The sequence below is a fragment of the Pavona decussata genome, unplaced genomic scaffold (assembly GCF_977016875.1).
Source record: "Pavona decussata unplaced genomic scaffold, jaPavDecu1.1 SCAFFOLD_330, whole genome shotgun sequence".
Classification (NCBI taxonomy): Eukaryota; Metazoa; Cnidaria; class Anthozoa; order Scleractinia; family Agariciidae; genus Pavona; species Pavona decussata.
The window spans coordinates 919,530-936,114 of record NW_028145718.1 but is presented as its reverse complement, the minus strand read 5'-3'; the positions used below and the strand labels follow the sequence as shown (position 1 = coordinate 936,114).

The window sequence follows — 16,585 nt, the reverse complement described above, 5'->3', positions numbered from 1 at the left end:
ATCTCACGATTGAAATAGTTAAGCTGCACCATGACGTCTTTCCTTGCGAGTGCAAACTAACAACCAAACTTGTTTTTTTTTTTTGAAAATTGAAGAGAATGTCTCTTAAAATGTAAGCAAAACTATACTGGAAAAAATAAAAATGTTTAAGAATTGCTTTGCTCTTTTATAAAGCACGTAACGAAGTGACAAGTGGAGCTCACTCCACCCTTTTTTTATGCGTTTTCACAGAACGAAGCACGCTTTAGACTTTTTTATTTGTGAATTGTTGCATAAAACCATTATTTTTAGAATGAATCTCCCACGATGATTTTGCTACTTCCAATGTTTTGGATGGGGTAGGTCAAATATCCTAAGATGGTGGATCCAAGAAGTTCTATTGGTCTTGTCTGTAAATCAAAGACTTATTTAGCTTTCGAGGGATTTTTTCGCGATTTTCGAAAACTCGCGAAATTAAACTTAGGAGAAAAAGTTATCAATAATCAATTTCAGCGTCAGTTAAATAATCACGGTAAGTTCTCCTTTGTCTTTGTCGTCCGTTCGAGTTTCGGTTTTCTCTTTCTCTCTGTAACACATCCTCCCATACACGCAGTCGTACGGTCGTAAGACATGAGTCTTGTTTTCCTTTCCTCTTCCTTTTAGCTGGCAATAAAAAGCTTTTTGTACTTGTACATGTTGAGATCATTCGTCCGAGTAGCTACTTGAGTTTTTTCTGCTCTGCTAAGTGTTCGGTTCCTGTTGCAGTAAAGTACACGTATAATTATATTAAACAAACAAGAAATAAGACTTAACCCCTTAGTTTACTCAATAATATAGTTATTTTATAATATGTAATAGAAAGGAGGAATATACCTACAGAAAAAAAAAATTATTAAATTAGAATCAATCAGCCGTGAAAAGTCAGAAGTACCCAACGACCCTTTTAGAGAAAATTAATCGTATGTTGCACTAAACACCAGCTGAGTGTCCCTACGTCAATCTTGGTTACTATTTAACGTTCCTGGGAAAAAAATACCCGCTCTTCACTGCCAGCGAGCAGGACTTTTAAGAGAGGAAAATCCCAGCCAGCTGTTAGTGTGATGTTTGAACTAGTCAGCAAGCAAGTCAGCTTGTGCGAAAACGGATTCGAAGTAGGAGTTAAACAGATTGGCTATTTCACGAGGATTTTCAGCTGAAGATCTTAACGGCGTACGATTACCTGGGTCAGTGGATGCACTGGCTGATAATGGCGTCGCAACTCGATCAATTCAGCTTCAACATCGACAAACAACGCTTTGGGTTTATGTTGAGGTCAGACACGACGGAACTAAAAAACTCATCACGACTGTTCCACAGCATGCCCTTAACTATTTTGCGCAAGTTTTTTTTTCAACTTCTCCCTTAGGTGGCTCGAGGGAGATAATTTCAGCTTTTGTCTTATAGATTCCTTTTTCTTGATCAAATTAAGTATGAAACCAGACATCCAAGTTATGGAATTCTGTCACTTTGGCCTCTTGGTCTGTATATAGTCAGAGACCGCTACAAGAAACGTGTCTTTCCATTTATGAAAGTCAGTATTTATATGGTCATTGGCTATGATCGAAGAGAGGTTAATTGCCGACAGAGCCGTACGGAGACCCTCAAAGTCGCCTGTTGTATACTCGTAGAAAAAGCCCAGGGTTTTTGGTGGGGCTTTTATAAAAGCGTTAAACTGGAAAATAATGACGCTATGTTCCGTAAAAACCCCTATATCTTTTGGAGACAATCGGCACGCTGTTGATTACAAGGTTGTAATTTTTTATTGAGTTGTGCATGTCAAAAGTTGGTCGTGAAGGGTTTCAATAAAGGCTAGTTCGTTAACACCCGATGCGCTGTCAATTTAGTCCCAGAGGATGTCTGGCAAATTAAAGTCACCCGAAATTACCATATTGTCGAACTGGTCACGAACTTCATGCAGATAATTATCGAATACATCCATCCAACTTGGGCCTTTACTATGTGGCCCATAGCAAAAACAGAATAAAATTCTTCGACCAGTAAGCGTAGTAATTTCGGGAAAAATGATCTTAAGCTATTGCAGCTCGGCTTCCGATTCAGGTTTAAATTCTTTGACAGCTTTGAAGGAGGCTGTTTTGATTGCGATAAGAACTCACCACCACCTCGATCAGATCGATCTCTCCTAAAAGCAATATTTCAGAGTTGCTGATATTTTGGTTCAACCATGTCTCATTGACGCATATAACGTCAGAGTTTTCGGCGTACACCAGGCCCTGGTGCTGTCTTTGTAATGACTTTTTAAGCTTCTGGCATTCATCACGGGGTAATTGATCTTACCAGCAGTCGAAGCAGAAACTGGTCCAGGGTTAGGATTGATGTCACCAGACATCAAGAGGCGAAAGGTAGCATCTGAGTTGTTGTAGTAGCAAACATGGCAAAGTAATAAGTATTGACTTAATAGCCAAAAACAGAAAAATAGCAATGGCTTTCACAGAGCTATTCAAGTGACGACCTGATTCGCTTAACAATGTCAACAATCTATCGAAGAAGCAATCGTTTTCGGGAAAACGGCAATAAAAATTGTAAGAATGAAATAAGGTAAAAGGGGTCCAAGACTAGCCGTACCTCCAAGACTACAGGTCGTTTGACCTCGAGCCATCCTTCTATCATTATATCGTTTTATCGCGTGCGCATGCTCAAACCTCAAAACGTACCACATGGAAGACAAAATGACTACATTGTCGTATAAACTCGATTGCAAAAACGTTGACACCTAAAAAAGCATAAACCGTGAACGATGAGACCCAATGGCTCTATGGGTATAAGTGTACTAAATTTATTTGCATAATATTCTATTCTCGTGCGACGGCCGATAACCAAAATTAGTTGCACGTGGTGAATGATGGAAACTGTCCAAGCTTTCCTTAAAGTGTCAGGTTGGCCAACAAGGGCCAATTTTTTAACACTACCCACAAATCCGTTGGGTCTCATCATCGTTCATGTTTTATGCTTTTTAGGTGTCAACGTTTTTGCAATCGAGTGTATATACATGGCTAAATCTCAGTTGAGGTCAGTAAGGTGGAACTGAGGTGCTGGTCTAGGGGCCGACTTTTCTCTCCCTCACTGTCTTGTCGGGGACAAGGTATCGGAAAGCAGCGCGGAACCATCTCCAGCTGGCATAAGCGAACCTCGGGCCGAAATTTCGTAGTGCATCGTCATGGTACAACGCTCCGGCAAAGTGTCCAGAGGTGCTGCTGTCGGCTGTATAATTTCTCTCATTTTTCGCTGGCAAGTCTCCCGAAGACATCGTAGGGAAAGAAGCGCTTCATTCATGTCCGTTTTCATGTCCTTGTCAAATTGTCGACGCGTATTGTTTACTATTCATAGCCTTTAAGCCAATTCTGTACATTAAATACGTTCCCTTGAAAATATAACATCGATAAATCCATTTACGCGCAGGGGGAATTGCAACGTTAGGTGTCCAAGATAGAAGGCTTGTTTCACATGAAATTCCTTCGCGAATCTGGAGAGATTTTCGGAACAATGTCAGGGAAACATGAAATAAATAATTGCGGTACAGCAGGATATTCAAACTCGGGAAATTCGAAATCTTTGCCGTGAATGTCACCGAAAAAATTAAGAGGATATTCCAAATTTCCGGAAGAGGTTAATTTTATTGGACAAAAATGCCTGGTGAGGCCCATGTGAATTTTACGGCCTTTTCGAGTGGAAGAAAAGCGCTGGTCATGTTCTGTATAAAAGAGGCTCGCGAGTGTTACGATTTCTTTTTTGCTTAATAATAATAATAATAATAATAATAATAATAATAATAATAATAATAATAACAATAATAATAATAATAATAATAATAATACTAATAATAATAATAATAATAATAATAATATGATAATGATGATGATGATGATGATGATGAGAGTAAAAAAACGCGATGTCGTCGACGCAGGTGTGCGCAGGCCATAAAAGTGGGAGTGAGGCTGCCATTCATGCAATGCGCAATATCTTCGACGCCGATGAAACGGACGTTGTTTTTCTTGTTGACTCTAATTCCTCTAATTCCTTTAATGCCCCGAACAAATGTGGTGCTGAATCCCAGAGTGCTGTGTCCAACCACAGTAACTTATGCGAATAACACCTACAGACAGCCTGCGAGACTCTTTATTATAGGCGGCCAAGAACTAAAATCAGCAGAGGGCACCACACAGGGGGACCCTCTCGCTTTGCGCAGTGCAACAAACGAAATTTGTTCTAACAAGTTTTAAGTCTCAGTACGCCTTTAATATATAAAAAAGGAACGTTCAACGGGAAAGAAATAATAAAAGCTTGGAATTACTGTTCAGTGCATGAGGACAGTGTAAGCAGGAGAAGGACCAACATTCACTGTAACTACAACTGGATGGTGGAATGAGAAGCCCGTGAATTTTAAAAAGAAAGGCAGTGTTAGTACTTTTAAGAGTAATTATGTTAACTTTCTACTTGAAAAGAAAATTCTATTTATCATTTTTAACAATAGTAATGTGTTTGTATATTGTAACGGCATTTAATTTTCTAGTGTATCTGCAATTTATGCATGTTTTTTGTTTTGTTTTCTTTTTTTTATCTATTTTAATTGAGTTTAGTCTTCACAGAGGTCTACAAGTTAATCATAATTAACGTTAGGCATATTATGCATTACTCTCGCTAAATAAAGACTCTAGTGTAGCTACTTTAACTACTATAGTCCTGTATAAAGTGAATTGGTAGGTAATCGCTAGGCCAACATCAATTTTCCAAGTGCGAAAGGGAACGTTTTAAAAACTAGAAAAGAAGTGTTTAATGTCGAGTTCTTCGGCAAACATTGCTGGAAAAGCGGTGACTAGAAGTTCTGGTTAGCTATAAACACTTGGGAATAAGCCTCTTTTGACGTAGATAAGCTGCATCCTGGCTTAATTTAATAGTTTGATCTTTTAAAAATGTAATAGAAATAAGATAGAAATCATTTATTGTTGAAATTGCTGATACAAAATTAAACGAAGTATAAAACTATTGGATGTTGTAGCCTTCGGTCCTGTTACCCTAGAAACAGGATGTTTGTACTTACATTATCCGCTTTCGCCAGAATTACATAGCAAGTGAAATGAGACTGCATTGGTAAAAAAGTACAACGTACAACAACAAACCTGATGCAGTTTTTGTTTGTACTAATAATGGTTCTCCGTCAAACGATTTTATTACAGGACGAAATATTCGCTTGGCTTTCAAGTGGTTTTCTATTAAGGTTACCTTCATAAACTCGATGCTCCATGCATGTATATTTTTTCACTTTATAGTTGTGACATATAATAAGCCTGTAAAGCTTATAGTTCACTGGACTTTGTTTTAAACTTGGAGAAGTTGGAGAAGTTAGACATATAATTGAAGGCAAAACAGGTCTTCTAGAAACCATCCATTCATACGGCTTTGTAGAGATTTGAAATAAGTAAAAATAAAAGGTAAAAAATCAAAATAAAACGTTTTGCAGCAACCAGTGACAATTTGTAGTTACACTTTCGCCTTAATCGCGTTTCCCTCCGTTTCCCACCTTTAAATGTTGTTTACAAAATTAAGCGAGCTTCAGAAGCTGTCGGGTTCCTTGCGCTATCCAACATTGCACAGGGGGACAGGGGGCGGGTGGTCGAACGAATATGACATTCGTTGTCTCGGAGAAAAGTATCGTGTGTCCTGAAAATAAAAGTTTTGAAATTGCGTTACAGCTATCGGCACAACAAATACCAGAATCCGCCTCCCCTCCATAACTTCGCAAGTATAGAGAGACTTGGAAGATAGATAGTACGCCAAAAGATGTTTCCTTTAAGATCCACAACACGGATTGATGACGTCATATCACGTGGTAAATACGTCATGATATGGTGGCCATCTTGCATCCATCATCTTGGATTTCTGGATTTCCCCAGAACTTCAGGAAAGTGCTGAAATCGAATGAAAGTAATCAAAAACAATAAAGAAGGTGACCCAAAAAACCAAAAAGATACCATAAGAAAAGTAATTTTAGGCTGAAAGTCTCCGCGGTCAGAATCCGCCCCCTCCACCTGGTCAAGATAGGGTTAAGCTCTGTTGTGTTCAGCCAATCACAAGTCGACATTTAAATAATGAAATTATTACAAATTCGACCCGACCAGTTGATTTCCTGAAGCGATCATTGTGTTTTTAAAATCCCTTGATACCCATAAATCTTCCTCTGCCTTGAGGCTGAAAATGGGTTTGTCCAACTCAAGCTGAAAGATACATGGTGTTATCAAACTGGTGGCTTTGGTTTTTGTAGTCGCACTGTAATAGTATTTCATTACCAAATCATTCATTTTGTATGATTTCATGATACCTCGGTTTTTAAAGCTTTTCAGGTGTTTCACTGCACATTCCGCGAGCTAATTCTCACTTTAACTTTTGGACTTTAGTAATAGTGAATTATTAAACAGTATAATACTCGTGTGGCCATCCAAACTTTACTGATTCACACGGTTGTGAGCAAATGCTGGTAAAATTATGTGTAAAAAGAACTTAAATCCATATGGCAATGATGTTGACATTCAGCAACAGTTTTGTTTGAAAGATAAACACTGTCATTTTCTGATTTTGATTATCTTTCCTTTTTTTTGAGCAAGGTTTTTATGCGTTATTTTCTGAGACGGCCTAGAGGTAAATAACAGTTTATTAGCCAGTTTTGATTTCAATTTCTTTGTTAATTCGACATATTAATTTGAATGAGGAAGAGGAGTAATAAATAATGAACAATGTTCATAATATAAATAATACATTGAGTAAGCCAAGAAAAAGGGGAATTATGAATAAGTGAAGTCAAGAGAGGATGAAGGTAAGAGAGGTAATCCCCCTTATAGGCCCTATCCCAATCATAATCCCTCTGAAGTTTTTTTTAGAAGGTATCGATTTCTCGCGGATAATGTTACCTCGCGCGTTACGTGTCTTTCACCGTTTTCAATTTTACAACGGCTAATCACCATCATACACTTCCATAAAAGAAATTGTTTCTCGCGTTACTTCCAACAAATCTCTCAGTAATACACGTGATTTGAAAGCTAATAGAATGTAAATTTGAATGTCCGAAGAGATTTTAAACTCACTGTGACAAAAATATCAAAATTTTCGTGCCGCGGTTTTGATGTTTGTACTCGTCTGTTCAATCGCGGCTTCAATTCAAATATAATGTAACACTCTTGCATAAATAAGCTAAGATTTTTTTTCGCCTTTCTTTTAAAGAATCTCTTGGCTGCATGCGTGATTAGAAAGCTAATGGAAAGTAGACTTCAATGACCAAAGGGATTTGAACAAAGTGAGATAAAGATATCAAAATTTTCGTGCCGAGGTTGTGATGTTTATACTCGTCTGTTCAATCGCGGATTTGACAGCTAAATGTAAAACTCTCGCATGAAAAAAAAGATTTATTTCTCGCGTTTCTTGCAACAAATCCCTTAACTACATACGTGATTTAAAAGTAAATAGAACGTAGATTTCAATGACTGAAGGAATTTTGTACTCACTGCGATAAAAATATCAAAATTCTTGTCGGAGGTTGTGATGTTTATACTCGTCTGTTCCATCGCGGCTTTCAATGTTTCGACAGCTTTTAAAATGTAACACTCTTGCATGAAAAAAGATTTGTTTCTCGCGTTTCTTCCAACGAATCTCTTAACTACATGCGTAATTAGATAGCTAATGGAATGTAGATTTCAATGACCAAAGGGATTTTGAACTCACTGCGATAAAAATATCGAAATTCGTTCCTAGGTTGAGATGTTTGTATTTGTCTGTTCAATCACGGCTTTCAATTTTCGCCAGCTAAATATTCTTGCATAATTTCCCCACAGCTTGGCTCTAAAACAAATCATGCCGGAGCGATTCTTTTCCAATCTGCGTTGTCCAAATACAGCCACTTTAAACTCGCATTCGTCCACAAAACATATGCAGGCCCCGCTTTCTGTATGCATGTTCCGCCATTTTGTTTTTAGATCAATTCGCGAAAGACGCGTAGCATTGCGAGGGAATCGGCTCAGCTGTCAACGTGGGTAAAACTCAGGATATATGATTGGCTAACACCTAACCCTCTTGGGACACTGGATCTCGCGGGAGATCTAAGAATAACTTCAGAGGGATTACGATGGATATAGGGCCTATATGGGGGATTACCTCTCTTACCTTCATCCTCTCTTGGTGAAGTGTAATTTATTCCACATCCTTCCCCAAACCAGGCGCGTTTGAAATATTGACCCTTTTTGTGACTTCACCTTTACCTACTTTCGTGAATTGCCAGCGATCAGGATTTTATGGTGTATTACGTAAACTAATTAAGCGAGGAAAAAACCCAATGCACAACCACAAGACGTCGCCCGTGGTGGGGATATTTCTTTTTTTTAGCTCGAGTATCCCCAAGTAAGAAGACGGACTTCTCGCGCTTTAGAAATTAATCTACCTAAAATCATTATCGGGGATTAGTCTAGATATCGGTCGGCTCTTGGACTTATAATAAAAGGAATGATAATGCTAGTAAATTTCGTTGAGATTTTTCCATCCTGTTAAGATTTGATGAACATCTATGTATATCATGAGAACGATTGAGCAATGATTGAGTATTCAGTTCTGTAGCCGTTCAACTGTAATCAGACGGTTTCCGTTATGGTCCATCAACATTGAATACTGATTCTTCCTTTTCGGTGTCACCCTGGCAACATTTTCAAGCAACAAAAAAGCAACAGTTTCTTCGCAATTAATGTACCCTAAACTATGTGTTTCTGTTATATTTAACATTCATTTAAATGACAAGCCAATATTGGTTTTTTTTTTTGCTGAATGATGTTAATTCTTTAAAACTAGTTGAATATTTTATTTCATTAGATTAAAGGACTTTTCATCACGTTTCTTTTCATCAGAAAGAGATCGGTTCAGTTTATCCAAAGAGGCTGCGCTGTAAAGACATTTTAACCATTCATAGATAAAAAGAAAATTCTATTTTTGATTGGTGAAGACGTTGTCTTGTTCAGACTTGATTAATATAATTACGGCGGCAAGGGTGTTCTTTTGCGGCTCATCAAGTTGTTCGTGTGTCAGCTCCGCCACAACAGCTTCTTACGTTAAGGACTCTTTACACAATGAAGACTTTATTTTCCTTGGCCCTTTTGGTTTGCATCTCTGCTGGTAAGTTCAAGCCAGTCTGTCAATTCCGCAGACGCCCAAAAACTGTGGAATTATTTGGCTTTTGCACTCGTTCATCAATTTTAACTTAGTAGTTTTAAACGCTCAGTTAATACTTATCTTTCTCGCAAATGCTCTTCTTAGTATTATTTTAAGGCACTTTTAATATGTGAAGATGCATTTCCTTTTATGCTTTGTAAGATCGTAGAGATATTGTAGGATGTTCCAAGTTTGTTTACTTATTCTTATTACTTATTCGAGCAAAAAAAGAAAAAAAATTCACTAGACAAACCAGTAATTTGTCATCAAGCTGTAAGGTAGCACGATAATTTCAAAAACTGATGTTGCTCATTAACTGATAGTAACGGTGGTTTGATTCTCCAAGTGTAACAAGCACACCCTAATAATATTCAACGTGAATTTCAGTGAAAGGAAAAAAATAATTTGGCTTCTTAAATCGGGAAGACTCGAATACATAGTCTAAAAGAATCGGACCAAGAGCTTTTTTTTTTAAATTTCTAGGGAAAGAGAAAAACTTCTTTTGAATATTATAACCGCTTATAACCGGTTGACCACATTCACAACTGATTAGAATTTACCACTGCTCAAGTCTGGTGTAAACATTTCATCAACCGACGAAGGAAACGTGGGCGTGATCAAAAGATTTTATCGGTATCGATATTTTTCTTCAGAAAATCAGTTTTAGGAAACGCAGAAAGTTTGTTGAATGTTCATTTTCGTCAACAAAGGAGCCAAAATGGCGAAAACCTGTTGCAATTAAAAGTTACACTCTTTAGGCAAAGTTCTGCTTCTTGCGAACATAGTTGTGAGATTAGCAGGTATGGCGCAGTGATGAGAGCACTCGCCTCCCACCAGGGTGACTCGGGTTCGACTTCCGGACTCGGCGTTATATTTGGGTTGAGTTTGTTGTTGGTTCTCGTTGTTGCTCCTTGAAGTTTTTCTCCGGGTAACATTTCCAAATTCCAATTTGATCCGGAATCTGAGGGACACAGGTTTGTTAGTCATAGAAGACTTTTAATTTAGGTGTCAACCTCGTTAAACATTTTTCCGCTTGCGTTTTTCTATTTCATACAGATGCCAGAATATTTGAATACCGTACCAGAGGTACGAAATTTTTTTATTTTGGTAATCAGATAATATTAAGATTTAGATATTAAATTTATACCGCGCATAATTAGATAAAAACATTTCGAACATGAAGTGATGAGGACTTCATTTTCATGAGGACTTCATTTTCATTTTTAATGCAATTAAAACAGTAGTTTTAAAATAACAACTACTGATTGATAACAGTTAACGCAACATATTAAATTACTTATTGAATAAAATAAATTAAGTCCACTTCTAAAACTATTTAAACTGAAAATGGATCGGACTGTAGTTGGAAGCTGATTCCAAAGTCTGGGCGCGGCGCAACTGAACGATTTATTCCTCAATTCCAAAGTCTTCTTGGTTCTTACTAGTTTTGGAGGAGCTTAAATAAAACTCCAGAGTCCTGATTGCGCCGTACATTACACCTAGACGGAGGTAAAACACATACTAAACGGCTCAAATAGTCAGGCGCCATACCAAGAACCCTTATATTAACTTCAGACTCCAAATGGTTCTCTGCTGTCTGTTGTCTTTTAGGATCTGAACTCAAATGCAAACAGTGCCTCACTACAAAAGGCTGGGATGACTGTGATAACAAAATGAAAGAGATGACGTGTCCTTCCAGTTTAGGCTACCAATGTGGGAAAGCGCATGTGGAGAGTGAAGGGGAGAAATTATCACTCGCAGTATACTTCAAAGGTTGCACTAAGTCAGAGGAATGCAACAAGGACAGTTGACAGGCTTTTCTTCAAAATCCTGAAATAGAGCAGATCAGCAAATGTGAAGTCAACTGTTGCAGTGATGATCTTTGCAATGGAGCCAAACTGCCAATGACCAATGGCAGCATTCTGCTGGCTTGCGCCCTGGTAGCTTTCTTTTACGTGGCGTGATTCCAACACATTTGGGTTGAAAAAGTGTTTTGGCTGGCGTTGGATAGCTAAGCACCATTTCTCACCATGGAACTTTCTTATTAGATAGATGCACGTATATGTTTGTAACGAGCCTCTTCAGGCCCGCTAATGTTACGTGTCTAAATCCATTTGGTTGGTTGATTGACTGATTGATTAATTAATTAATTAAGAAATTTGTTCTCTAGTTACCGTAGTGGGTGAAATTTAAAACAGCTACAAAGAATAGATCACTATAAGATAGATACAAATTTCATATATCAAAAATAATCGAGCTTACCAGTGTCTTTGTACCTCTTAAAAGGACTGAAAAAACATAACACACATGAAATTTCTTATCACAGATCAGAAATATAAACACGTTATGGCCATCCCGTCTTTCTTTCTTGCAATTATCGTGCAAAATGCATATTTAAATACTAAGAAAATATTATGAATTAGTCAAGATACAGCCGGATACAGTAACAGAACTTGTTCAAACAACGGAACCTAAAAATCAGTACCACATTTACAAAACAACAAAAAAAAAAAAAAAAAAAAAGAGGAGGGGGGGGGGGGGGGAGCGTAAAGCATTCCACTTGGGTGATAGCCTCCCACGCAGACGTTCTTTGGGTATCGTCACGTGTTCCTGCCCAACGAACATCTGCTAATTCGAACAGCCACTTCCGTTCGTCGACAAATTGCCTTTGTCTACAGAGACCAATCAGCATTGACTCATTGTGACAAGTACAGCCAATTACATACTGCGAAACCCGCTTCCGGACTTCCATGTACGACTGAAATTTTTCCTTCCACAACACCCTTTTCATTTTCTTCAGTGATTTCACTGAGAGAAGCGGCAAGAATTCTAAGATTTGTCAGTTTGTCTACCTGGTCTTTTATAAGATTTACAAGCGGCGAAACCACAACAACAATATGACCAGCAGTTTCACGAATTGAATTGTAAACAAACGGTAGAGCTTGATAAATAAGTGACTCCCCATAACCAGTTGGAAGGTTTACGAACACATCAGTTTTCTCCTGCAAAAATTGTGCTATGGCTTCCCTTTGGTACGCATTCTACTCCCTTATACCAAACGTTTCGCACACATGACCAAAAACCGCATTTAAGTCCGCCATCTTGTCCCGGGTAATATTTTTAATAACAAACACGAGTTTACCGAAAGTTGGGAAACGGCTTCTGATTGGTCCGCAGTCGACGAACAGAAGCCGTTCGAATTAGCAGACATTCGATTTGTGGGGTATGAACGCGTGACGAACCCTGTGTGGGAGCCTACTCGGTTGCAAGACTTACCGCATTTGTTTGAGTGGCTACGTTAGATACCTAACCCTAAACCTTAACCCTACGTTAAATATCGAAAATATCCGTAGTACTGAATTGAACCCATCTTACCAAGAACGTGTAGGGTACAATAAATGTTGTGCCACGTAGTACTAATGACACGAATAATGGATCAGAGAATTAACTATCACTGTAAGTTTATTTGCTATGGTGAACCCATGAATTTGCATGAACCCTCAGGCATAAAAGGCGAACGCGAGGAAAAGGAAAAAGTTCTTACACCGATCGAATCGAAGACCTTAGATCAACAGCTGTTCTGCCGATGGAGCTTCGAGGCCAGACGGGAGCACCAAAGTCTAATTTTTCTTTTTTTAATACTGTATTCACTATAAAAACCCATTAACAGAAAATGTACATATACGTAAAGGGCCCTAGTCAGCCTCGCCTTTGTTTTTGTTTATATACGAGAGTGTGGCTATTATATTTTATTCGGAGCGTGTCGAAATGAACGAAATCACTGTGAAACTACTAAAGATAATGAAACATACTTTCAGGAACACAACTTACAGTAAAGCAATAAGATCTCGCTTCACCATGCAATATCAATAACTTCGATGGCACCGAAAATGGCGGAGGCTGACTGGGGTCCTTTAAACTAGAAGAAACGAAAACACAAAATACATGAAGTACAAACGAATAAAAAAACTTGTCACAATATAATACAAATTAGTTACTATTAATTTATACGCAATTTGGTTTAATAAATTACACTTCCAAAAAAGAGGGTAATGTTTTTTGAGTCTAGGTATATGAGATTGCATAGAACAATTACCGGCTACTATAAATAGCTAAAATAAAATTATTCGGAATGGGGCCATTCCATTTGTTATTGAAAGACATTCGGCAGCTTTTCTTTTAATTGCAAAATACCTTCCGGTCATTATAATTCCTCTAAGTTTTAATTTAAACAGCGAAAAAAGCAATGTTTCTTCGGCTAGGTTACTCATTTACAGATAAAGAATTTTGCGACTAGCAAGGCCAAGCTTAGGGCTTCTGCTGTTTTTGTGGGTTAACAAGTCCATATAGAAGGGTTCAGTCGTTTAATTTAATGTTTTCTTTGTAATGCCACTAAGCCTCAAATTAATTTTTTTTGACTTGCATGGTTACCCATTTCCTTACAGCAATCCAGGTCACTACAGAGTTAATTCTCTGAGTCGCTGTTAGTACCATTAGTTTTTTTCTTGGGTCTGTATCTTCTCCAAGTCACGAGGCATCCAGACTAACAATTTACCACCCTTTTACCTTGAGGTACTGAAACAATGGCAGATTACAAAAGATTGTATGGAAACCCTCCATAACCATGAATAGATATTTGGAATAACCAAAACATTTTAATTGACGGTGAATGTATCGTTATTTTACAAAAGCTGGTTCGACAAAAAACATCCTACGAGTCGGCGACCACCTTCAAAAAGATGGCAAATTCCCATCGTTTGAAAACTTTTGTAATACATTTAATCTAAAAATCCCCTTGCACTTTAGTCTCATAAACGCTATTCCAATCTTTTGTAAATTTGCAATTAAAAGGTCTCCTTCGCGATTTTCAGAAAGTTAGAAAAGAAAGAAAATATTTCCACAAAAAATGACCATATGATTTTGTTGAAGAAAATCTTCGTACCACCCACCGCCGAAAATAAGATCTTAAGATATGGTTTCTCTCATGAAACCATTCATAAAGTGCAAGAATTACCTTTCCAGATCCTGAAATATGACATTGCCATAACAATGTTCCAATATAAGATTATCTATAACGTTCTTGCAACCAAAGTAAGTCTGTTTTGAGCCAAAATTTGTGACAATAATATATGCCCTCATTGCCGGCTTAACTGATATACAGTCATTAGATCACATGTTCTTATAATGCTCCTCTGCTATAGCCTTTTGGAAGACCGTCCAGAGCTGGTGGGCCAACAAAACGGAACAATCTCTCACATTATCAAATAGTATAAATATAGATGTTTTTTTTTTTACAATATAGAACACAGATATTCATTAAACTACATGTAGTGTATTGATTACCATAACAACTGCATCAGACCATGTATACTGTGCAAATATTGTGTAATAGTACTTTAACTACTGCATGCTGTAAAACTACTATTCCTGAGTATACGTAAAACTGTACTGAGTAAGTAAAAGAACCACGTTTAATAAAGATCAGAATTACACATGTGAAATGAGTGAGTACATCTCTGTCTAGAACAATAAATGACAACGCTACACTACACACTTCTAATTGCAAAATTCTCAATATACTGCAGCTGCCTACACGAGGTAAAACTCTCCTTTGACAGTTTTCTTACACTTCTACGCGAACAACTGAATATTCACAAACAAATAGCTATCGGAAATAAGACTTTTACTGCCTTCCAAAAATACCTTTAAGCATCTCCTTTAATATGCACTTGTAACATTTTTTTCTTTTTCTTTCCTTTTTCTAAGTTGTTGTCGTTGTTTCTTTTTTGTAATTGTCATTTGTGCTAGTTCAATCTTTTACCGTCAAAATTAGAAAAAAACACATTTTGTAACTTAGTTAGTCACTAAGAAACTGTATAAGTACTCATAAATCGTTTATAGTAGTTGGTTGATTGTATAATTATAGTATTGTTGTAAATGTTTGTACTTTGCATTAAAAAATTTTAAACTGAAAAAGTCACGAGGCATCCAATTCGGTAAAATGAGCTACTCAAACTGAAAACCTTATTTAAAAAAATGCAAAATAAATATTATAATAAAGGCAAACAAATATTATTGCAAAATAAATATTAGCACAGAAATTGACAATTTTTCCCTGGAAGCTATGCGTGTCAATTTCGCCTTTATAAAGTTTTGGAATACGTTAAGGGCTCATAAAAGTATCTTTTGATGCCGTTGCTAGGGAAAAATCAATTTGCTATAACTCTGCACGTGTATGTTTTAATTGGACCAAATTTGGGCGATACCCATACGGGGCAAATATGGTCCAGTTCATGACGTCATCGGACCACACCCAATGTCACGTGACCAGAAACAGAAAAATGCATTTTAACTAAATGGCTTAAACCTTTTTTCCGCATTTTCTGTACAATAACAATTCAAAAGCCGTTTTGAAGAAATTTAAGCATTCGTTTTGGTTTATGACGAAAATTAAAAAAATTAGAATGGAAATTGTGCTTCTTTGACCACTCTTTTGCGCATATTATTTTTGTTTTTCATTTTGTAATGGTAATGGTATTTGTACACCGCATTTTCTATATGCATATATTCAAATGCGGTTTACATTACTACTAATCATGAAATAGCACAAAGACCAGACCAGCACGCCGGGAACTCCATGCCTTACTCTTTGCGATTAGTGTGTGGGTTCTTTAACGTCCCACTGGGTTATCAACATTGAAGTGTTGTGAGACGGGGCCTACGGTTTATCGTCCTTATCCGAGAAGACTAGAAAGTCTAACCATTTGCAGATGTCATTACAAAGGCAGCACTTTCTCCTCAGTTATTTTAAAGACCCTGAGTGTTGGTCCGGCCGGGATTTGAACCCACGACCTCCCGCACGGTAGTCCGATGCTCAACCAACTGATTTTGTCGCAGAACCCATGCTTGAATTCCGAGAAAATATGATGTTCTTTCGAATTGTTTTAAAATCTAGCAACTACAATTATCTCTCGAAGAGAAAAGTTCTTTTTTCGCGGCACCGGAAGTGGTGAACAAATTTTCAGCGGCCTGGTGCCTAAGCATTGTTGGCCAGGCTGCTCCACCGCTTGTCCCTTCCCAGCAGGGCGCAGAAAAGAATGGGCGGTGAAACGCGCACTTGTCTCTTGAGCGATGTGTGATGCGGAGTGGGACTGGGGCGAGCGCACTTTTCTGGAATTGTGAAAAAAGATGGCGGCCGTCGGGGAGGAAGATCTTTTGATCCTTCTTAGCCTCGACGACGACGATCTAGACCGTGAAATCATTGAAACAGTTTTGGTGAAAGAAGGTGAACATGTGGAGGTGAAGGACATTTTATCTGTTCTCCAAAGATTGTCGTTAAGTCATGAAGAAAGCGAGTCAAGATCAGCCC

The 16,585-nt window shown here is 37.7% G+C and overlaps 1 long non-coding RNA gene and 1 pseudogene across 1 annotated transcript; both read left to right on the top strand.

The window, feature by feature from the left end:
* The first annotated feature begins 3,925 nt into the window (after positions 1 to 3,925).
* LOC146453453 (uncharacterized) overlaps positions 3,926 to 16,585 on the top strand; it is a 315,682-nt pseudogene continuing 303,022 nt past the window's right edge.
* LOC146453476 (uncharacterized) lies at positions 9,082 to 11,569 on the top strand. Its single transcript, XR_014859496.1, has 2 exons — positions 9,082 to 9,180; positions 10,828 to 11,569. It is a non-coding gene; the product is annotated as an uncharacterized LOC146453476 (long non-coding RNA).